This window comes from Melopsittacus undulatus, chromosome 6 (genome assembly GCF_012275295.1).
Source record: "Melopsittacus undulatus isolate bMelUnd1 chromosome 6, bMelUnd1.mat.Z, whole genome shotgun sequence".
Classification (NCBI taxonomy): Eukaryota; Metazoa; Chordata; class Aves; order Psittaciformes; family Psittaculidae; genus Melopsittacus; species Melopsittacus undulatus.
Window position 1 is genome coordinate 65,249,494 of NC_047532.1, and position 9,388 is coordinate 65,258,881.

The following is a 9,388-nucleotide window of genomic DNA, read 5'->3' on the forward strand; positions in this document are numbered from 1 at the left end:
GAGGAATTAATTCCTACTCAAGGTCCTTGCAAAATATGGGCAAGGCATTAATTCACTGCCACCCTAGCCTAAGGTAGCAATTGTCAATAGCACAAACAGGCTGCATCATCATTTTCTCTCTAATTTAATCAAGGTAATATTAGATTGCTATAGCAAATCAAGCAGAGTCAATTTGATAAAAAATAAATCTGAGCTAAATCAGTTTCCTTCTGGAAATTAACCCTTTATCACAAACATTACCCATTGATGCAGACCATCTTATTGCCACTGAAAATTGCTATTGCTATATAGCACTGTGCTTTAATAAAATAAATCGTCTCCCAGCAAATAAACCAAGATTACATTATCTAATCTCATGCCTGAATTTGTAGATTTTGATCAGATTCAAAACTTGTTTTCTCGCTTTTATTTACGTTGCCTCCAAAACTATTACTTCTACCTCTCTACCTACCACTAGCTCTCAAATACCAGTTGTCCTTCTGATATCTTTCCTAGAGAGGTGTCTTGCACACACAATGCTGTAATTTCTCTGGTCCGTCTATCATTGCACACAGTATTATAGAATCAACCAGGTTGTAAAGGACCTTTAAGTCTCACACAGAAAACCAGCCCCTTTCATGGAACCCTGAAGTGTATGCCTCACCAAAAAACATCTGGGTGCGATTTCTCTCATGCAAGGTTAGATCTTAAATAAAAATAACAAAACAAAACCAATCAAGCAAAAACAATAACCAAAAAAAGGTTAAAAGTCTTCATGTTTTCTTTATGGTGTTTGTTTTGTTGTTTTGGTTTTTTTTTGGGGGGGGGGGGGTGTTGTTTGCTTGTTTGAAGAATTTATTTGGCCAAGCTCCTTCTGCAAATCTGGACCAGTTATCCCTTTTGTTATTGCAGCACCTACATGTGCAAGTTTTTACTTTAGCTGCATCGTAATCTATTGTTACAGCAACTTTTGACTAAGCTGCATCACACCTTCCTGCAGAATGCCTGCACTTAGGTGGAGTACAGCCACCACAGCAGGGGAGGAAAGTGTGATCTCCACCTGGCTGGGATGCATGGAGATGTAGAGAGAGGGGGACAGATATATTACTTTTAGCCCACACAGCAAACTCCTGCTTCAAACATTCCCAAAACTTGAAGGATCCCTCCCCCGTGCCTCATAGCACCTACATCCAGAGCTTCTACAGCCAAAACGGGGCTTTTTTTTTTTTAAGCTTGTCAAACACCGACGATGAGATCATAGGTAGATGCAGACTTGTCATTTCACACCTATTGCAGAGGGAACCTATGTCACCGTCACTGGAGAGAAAAGGATTTAAAAGGCCTTTTTGTTTTTTATCCTTTCTCAATCACAGAAGAAATTAGTCCTCACCATATAAAACTACTGTAAATACCAAAGTCAATGGAGCTATGACAATTAAGATTGACTAAGGAGCTCCTCCCTACACACATACAGCCAAACCTGCAGTTGAACCACGTTGTAACAGACTGGCTGGCCCATCTGTTTGTTACGCTTGTTTGTTATTTTCCCATCATATACTTAAACTGTCAGCTCTGGGTTTGGGTTCTATGCTTTGCAAGTGCATGCCAGCCATTTAAAGATGATGAGCTCCCCCCATTAAAGCCATGGTAACACAATTTCCCTTGGAGCTGATTTTGCACTGCTAGAGTAATGTGACACTGAGCAAGTACTACTTGCTGCAGATGTAGGTTGTTATCTTGCGAGGGACAAGCCTTGGCATCAGCAGGATTAATGTGGAAGGATGCAGGCTGTGGCAGGGAGACAGAGCTGGCTTTGCACTGCTTCTAGTGAGACTGTTTTTCCTCTTAAGTCTCTACCTCCATCTCCTACTGCTTCCACAAACAAAATGAAGAGGGGACTAGTAGATGAGAAATATTTATGACTAGGTGGAACCTCAAAGCATTTTGGAATAGGAGTAATACACTTGCAAAAAAAGTAATGTAAGCTCTATAAAAAACTCTGAAATTTTTGGTAAACTATGTCATAGGGTTGTTGATTTTTTATTTCCCTTTAAAGTTGAAATAAAGCACTCAAACCCCAAAATGCACAGAACCCCTTTGGCCAAAACATACTCGGTTGGAAGAGAACAGTTTGCCATTTAAAATTCCTCCATCTTCACTTATTTATATAATTTGGGGTTCTATCTGCAGATTGTGATTTTCAGTTTCAAAATCAGTTATTTTCCTACCAACTATAAAATGTTGTATTTTACCACCCACGTGTTGTAATGAACCACAAGTTGAAGATTTGAGAATCTGTATAGCAATGAGTTTGTCATTCCCTTCTGCCTGTGGCTGGAGGGATTTATTCTCTTTATTAGTTTTTTTCAAAGCCTATCTAACATTGCAGAAAGTCTGGCTAGGTGTTTGATGATAATTAGCTAGAAAATTAGCCTGCTAGAAATGTTACTCATCAAAATACCATTGAGTCCTAGGCAGATTGCAGACCTCTGGTGGAAAGTGTCCCAGAGACAGACAACTTGGTTGCATCAGGTTTAAATTGCATCAAGTATTGATTAACGTCTCTCTCAATTAACTACTGCCAACTTAAAAGGTAAACCAGACTGTTCCTATGCCTGTCATTTTAAGAGATCATTTAGGGACAGATTCTCAATTATGTTAGGGCTCAGTTGTATTAGTCCATAGGAGCCCAGAGAGGCTGCTGAGATAATGATTGCTGACCATTCTAACACTAACACAGTGCCCATCAGCTGTTCCTTGTCTCCTTCATAGCAGCAAAAGAGCATTCATCACAGCAGCCTTCCGTTGTCTGAAGGGGACTATAAGGATGCTGGAGAGGGACTCTTCATCAGGGACTGCAGCGACAGAACAAGGAGTGATGGCTTTAAACTGAAACAGGGGAAGTTCAGGTTGGATCTAAGGCAGAAGCTCTTCCCTGTGAGGGTGCTGAGGCACTGGCACAGGGTGCCCAGAGAAGCTGTGGCTGCCCCATCCCAGGCAGTGTTCAAGGCCAGGTTGGACACAGGCTTGGAGCAACCTGCTCTAGTGTGAGGTATCCCTGCCCATGGCAGGGGTTGGAACTGGATGATCTTCAAGTCCTTTCCAACCCAAATCAGTCTGGGATTCAATTACGCAAAGTAGAATACTTATACACAAGCTCAGCATCAGGGAAACGAAGATTAAAGCTCCTTCTGCACCTTCTTTCAGAACAGCAGCATATGCTTTGCATTCTCCAGTTTAAATACATCTAGTTTTAAAAGTACCCTATTTATCTCTATAAAAAAATTCTATGTCTGCCAACATCATTATTTGGTGTTCCGTTCACTGAAGGTCATTATTTGTGATTATCTGTTGTTTGCAAAACACACTGCACGTGCATAAATCAAGGCATTCAAGGATGACACTTTGAGGGGTTCATTTTGCCCAGTCATCTACAGTTAGCTTCAGCAAAGCTTTGTGTCTCCCAGTGAAGAATTCTTTAGGCACCCCAAACAAAGGGACAAACAGTTTCTTCTGGGGAAAGCTGTTGCATATGGCATGAGCCCACGAGGATGCCCCTTTGCATTAAGACCTGAGCCATCCTTTGGATCACTCTAGATAGCCTTTGACTAAACAAGCAGTCAGGTCCTACCAACTTCAAGGAATGTTTAAAAGGATGTGGTGTATGAAAGGAGTTCTAAACATCATCATGTGCTACATCATAAATGGTTCCTGTTAAGTAGAATCACAGAATCATAGAATAGTTAGGGTTGGAAAGTACCATAAGATCATCTAGTTCCAACCCCCCTGCCATGGGCAAGGACACCTCACACCACAGCAGCTTCCCCCAAGCCTGTGTCCAACTTGGCCTTGAACACTGCCAGGGATGGGTCAGCCACAGCTTCTCTGGGCACACTGTAACCACAGAAACAGTTAGAAAGGGTATAGCTCTCAACTTCAGAGCAACTCCAGTAAATGGAGTTTTACAACCCAAAGTACAGTTTTAGCCAGCAATTTCAAAAGTAAGAGCAACACGTGCCCCTTACAACACTTGCCCACAAAGCCTGTGCACCAAGGACCAGCAAGTCCAAAGTGCAGATAGAAGCCTGCTCATGGAGCAGAGGGAGCTGTACACACAGCTGAAGCTGAACTCTTATCACATAGTTTCCCAAAAGGAGACCTTTAAACTTCCTGCAAAGTCATAAACAGACTCTGGACCCATTTCTGTTACTTGTAACTTGCCTGAAGACAGAATCAATTCAGTTTTTTTCCTTATTTTGGTTATATAGAACAATAAGTGTAGTTTCATCCCAACGTGTACCTGAAGTTCATTGTATCTGAACTTCAAGGATTTGTATTTCTTCTATAAAACAGTGATACCAAATAGAAATGTGAAGAAATGTACCTAAAATACAAGTCCATTTGGGCCAAGTTTTATTATTAGAACACCTTGATTTCTGTTTGAGGAGCTGAGCATCTGAAGTGCCTGCAATACAGATATTACTTCTATTATCAATTTACACTCCACAGGAGGGTTTGTGGGGGTTGGGATTTTTTTCTTTGCACCTTTATGGTTTTATAAATGAATTAAACCTGCTGTTCAGAGCACAGAGATCCTAAATCAAAGGATACATCAGCAACATTAAACCATTGCATCTACTTGTGCTCTTCATACCTCCCCAACTAACTCCCGAACTGTAGGATGTTTTGCAAAGAGAGAAGTGTGGGAGACCGTATAAATAACCAGAGCGTGCCTTATGCTTTTCTTCTCAACTCTCTTCCAACTCTTTGCTACAGGCTGTCACACCTCCTCTTTCTCTTTCCACTCTGCTTTTACTATCTCAGAAAGTTATTCAGACCTGTTTTGACGTGCCACAAACACTGCTGGGGCTGCACGTGCTGCTTTGGTCTGTGCTTCTGCCTGCAATACTCCTCTCCCCTTGTTTTGTCACCCTTTCCCCTTGTCTCCATTCTGCCACATGTTCTTCACCCTCTCTTCTCACTTGCCCTTTTTACCATGTGGAGCTTTTGCTTTTAACTCTGTCACAGCATCAGGAGCCTCTTTTTTTTTCTCTTATTCCTCTGTGATGAAGGGTTTACATTTGAGCATAAATTCAATCAATTTTTGTTCATTTTTAAGCAGACCATGGCTGGTTTTATAGCACTTATTTGAGCAAATAATGGGTCCGCAGGACACAAAACTGACTTTGAAACCAAAGTCAATCTTAAGATGCTAAGGAGAAGAGTCACCTTCTGTTTGATTGATCCTAAGTCTTAGGGGATGGTTTACATCTGCTATGAGTTGGAACTATTCTCCTGCTTGGAGGAAAGCCAAAGCACTGGAAAAGAGGGAAAAAAAAGAAAAAAATCACAACCAAACATCCTTTTGATAAAGATGCTTTGAAATTAATGAAGTGAATTAATGAAATCATTCAAAGAGCAATGAAGGATGCATTGTAGTCCTTTCCACACAGTTTTCTCTTAGGTGGTTTCACAGTTTCCAAGTAAATATGGAAAAAGGGAAATATTTTTAATAGGAGAAATATATTTCCTTTCCCCATCTCTGTGGGTGAGCATTAAGAAGTATCTCTTCCGAATCACATTATGTTGCATTTTCATCTCACATTAGCACGATTGCTGCATCAGGGTGTGAAGATAACATAGTGTAACACACCATGAACTTCTTTTGCTCCATAAGGAATTACAGTATATGCTAAGCTGTTGTTAAAAACATAGGAATCTGAGCATCTATAGGACTTGTGATCAGAATGCTGTAAGATGGTTCTTATTACATGTTCTGAAAAGAATGATCTAATCCTTTCTTTATTAGAGGAAGGGTAAAGAAGAAAGCTGAAATGATTAGAATATAAAGTTAAGCATCCAGCAACTCAGCAGTCCGAAGTCAGCCTGTCTCAAGCAAAACCAGTGCAAATCAATACTGATTAAGACTCTGGCCCAGTATTAACAGACAAAAGCAGCAAATCCAAAAGGCAGATTCATCAAAGGGACTTGCAGCTACAAATAATAATCTTCATAAGTTAAAAAAGAGAATGACTGTAACAAATGGGCATAGGCACACAGGTATACTGTTTGGTACAAGAAAGGAGCCAGTGACTTCTTTCTAGTTCCTCAAAAAATGTAACAGTGCAAGTACTAGTGAGGTGAGAAGGAAAATATTTCTTTCTTATGACCTTTATGTTACATGCACCATAGAGATCATGCATTCTCATGCATCATTACTATGCTCTAATCAAAGGGACCATGAAAGTTGAAAAAAGTTAAATCCCAGCCTCCTTAAAACAGTTACAAAACTCACCTCTAGAATTAAGGTCCTTAAATCAGTAAGATTCCAACAGAAACTAAAGAACTGATTAAGGAGATCCTAACATTGTAGCGTGGATCCATTAGTCCTTCTAGTAACTTCTCCCAGGGTAAAAAGCCTTTGACTCAGCAATAAACTCTTGCTCCCATTGAGCTCTATAAGCCTTTTGCCCCTGCTAGACACTAATTGATTTAATTGAGAGCAGGTGACCTTAAATTAAGCACATTTAGTTCCAATTCATTACCATCTATGGCAAAAGCTTAACAGAAGCAGCAACTGTTTCAGAAGGCAGATTTGCTTCAAACTCACCCTCCCATGGGGTGGAGTGGATGATACAGCATAAGATGAGACTTCAGCTTTTGGCTTTTTGGGGGTAATTTTAGGGTTATACAGGAGCGTAAGACCCTCTGTGCTTTCCTCTTGCAGTCTGTCCTTTGATCTAAGGGACCTTGGTTCAGAGGCTTGCAGGTAACACAGAGCTTTCATGTAACGAGGATGCAATAAAGCAGCTGCACATCACTGACTCATTACCTTTAAAGCAAGTGTAGGCAGCATGAGGATAGATCCAGGTAACTGGGAGTTGCCACCACTGTGAGCCAAGTGAATGCTCTACAGCTGTTCTTTATGTGTTCTTCCTCAGTTCTGCTCCCAGAACCCAGTGGAATAATGTGGACTACAGTATCTCTCTATGGTTGTACAGGGAGGTAGCACCCATTGGTTCTTCCTGCATTGTCTTATGAACTTCACAGTCATTCATTGAATTAGATTATGTGATAGGATCCATCATCATTTACTTCCCCTTTGTGGAATTTCTGTGTTTCAACTCTACAAACAACATCAAAAAGCCCCTGTTTGCTATCTTTGTAATAGAATAAAGAAGACCTAAGTGTGAAAAGTTTTTAAGAGCAGCATGAGTGGTTCATTTCATGCAACAAAGCAGCAACTATTTTACCAACTGTTTCTTAATCTCATAGATTTAGCCATAAATGCACTCATATAACCTGTACACCATGATACCTGACGCATCCACTTTTCTTTACTCTTGCTGCTTTCACTGTGTAATAAAAACACGAACACTGAAAATTCCATATGTAGACTGGGCAAACAGCCTTACAAGTGCTGCTTTTGGGGGGGAATTTAATGTTAAGATACTGCATAACATGGTCTTTCATGGTCTTCAAATCCATGGGATTTCAGAACTGCTCTGCCTCCCCTTGCACACACCCATCCTCCAAAGGATTGCCATGTGATAGGCAATCAAGAAAGCCTTAGTAAATAATAAGAAATGGCCCTTTGTGCCAGCACTTTTCATATATTTTATTTCTTTATTTAAAGAATATTACAGATATGCGATGGAAAAATGACACTGTTCATCTGGTATCTTTGGCATAAACAGAAAATGTGAATTAAGGCTTTCTAATAAATACCATAAAATGGATTTCTTGAGCAGAATAATGTGTTATCTATGGGTAATTTCCCATTAAAGTAGACACTATAATTCTGATTAGACATGGATATTATCTTTTCCAGTATGTTTCTGTCAATGCACTGATTCAGCAACCATTTAGACCCCAAGGTCAGGGCTGTTCATAAGTCCCATTGATTTGAAAGTTGAATGTCTGCCCATGATTAAACATAAAGAAGAATGCTTTCCTAAAGCAATTTATTTAACTCTGTATGTAAGTGCTCTGTTGAATCAGAGCCGAAAGGCTTAGCAACAACTCGTGAAAGATAATGAGTTTGGGCCAAATACGTGTAATAGTAGCCAAAATGCATATAATGAGACAAGGAACATCATTGTTACTTGGATTTGAATCAAAATCCCCAAATGTATAATCTAACCAGATCTTTAAATTTAATTTCTTTTGGAGCTTTGAGCTTAAATCTAAGTGGTGAGACAGGTTGCATGTACCTGTAGGTATCAGGGTGGGCTTTGGTTGTCTTCTGCCCTGCATCTGGATATACTTCCCAGAGAAGGCACAATACTAGCAGCAGAGATAGTGGCTGGCTGAGTTTATCTTGTAGAGATGGTACTGATGAGATACCTGAATCCAGAGTTGGGTAGGGCTCTGGACCCCACAAGCTCAGGGCTGAAACTCTTTTGTCCTGTGCAGTGTGTTCAAAAAGAAGCTTATTTTGAGTTTCTGTATAAAGGAAGTAGAAAGTCATCTTAACAAACACAGGAGATGATGAATTTGACAGAGTACAATGCAGATCAAGATGGTTTTAATCATTACCCCCTGTTTTAATTACTACTTGACACATTATCTGTATTGTCCTTCTACAAGTCTCTCTTTTTGAGTGAAATATTAAAGGCGAGTCACAGCTGAATATATATGCAGTCTAGGAAGAAAATGGCTTTGAACTATTTGAAATGATTTATTGTCCACACTTCTTTATGAATATTTATTCGCCATCGTGAAAGCAATTCAATAAAGAGAAAACATGAGGACCAGTTAACGGAACATTTGCATACTCTAACAGATCAAAAAAAAAAAGGGAAAAGAAAATAATCTGGTGCATTAGAGTGGTGTTAATGCTGTGGTTCTCCGCTTTCCTGTCGTTAGTTCCAAATACTGCATGTGTGAGAGCAAAAAGCTAAGGCCAAGGCTCTTAGGAATTCAGATCCTGAGAGATATATAAATAGCCTGCAAATAAGTGTCCCTAACCTTTATGTATTCCCATTCAGAAGGAAATAAATGTGTTTATGTGGGCATTTTCAAGGCCAGCATGGAAACTCTGGTTTTGTTTCCATACTACTTCAGGTAGCTGGCTATGAAAGCTTGCTTTTAGCAACAAGCATACATAATCCAAGCCCTCATCTTGTCAGGGCCAGAGATCACTCATTCCTGATGCTCCCCAAAGAAGTGTGGCTATAGAAAGGAGATGGGAGCACACTGAGTATGTAAGCACTGCTACATGCACCAAGACCACACACACAGCAGAAATGCTGCTTTCCTGCGCTCCTCAGAGGGGGAACACACTTTTTCATGGTATGTGCCCTCATTTCACCCTGCTTGAATTCATTTCATCGACCAGAAAGCGCTATGCGTTAGACTTGGAATGAACTTTGTTCCTCGGAGCTTCTTAGCGCTATTCTGATACCCA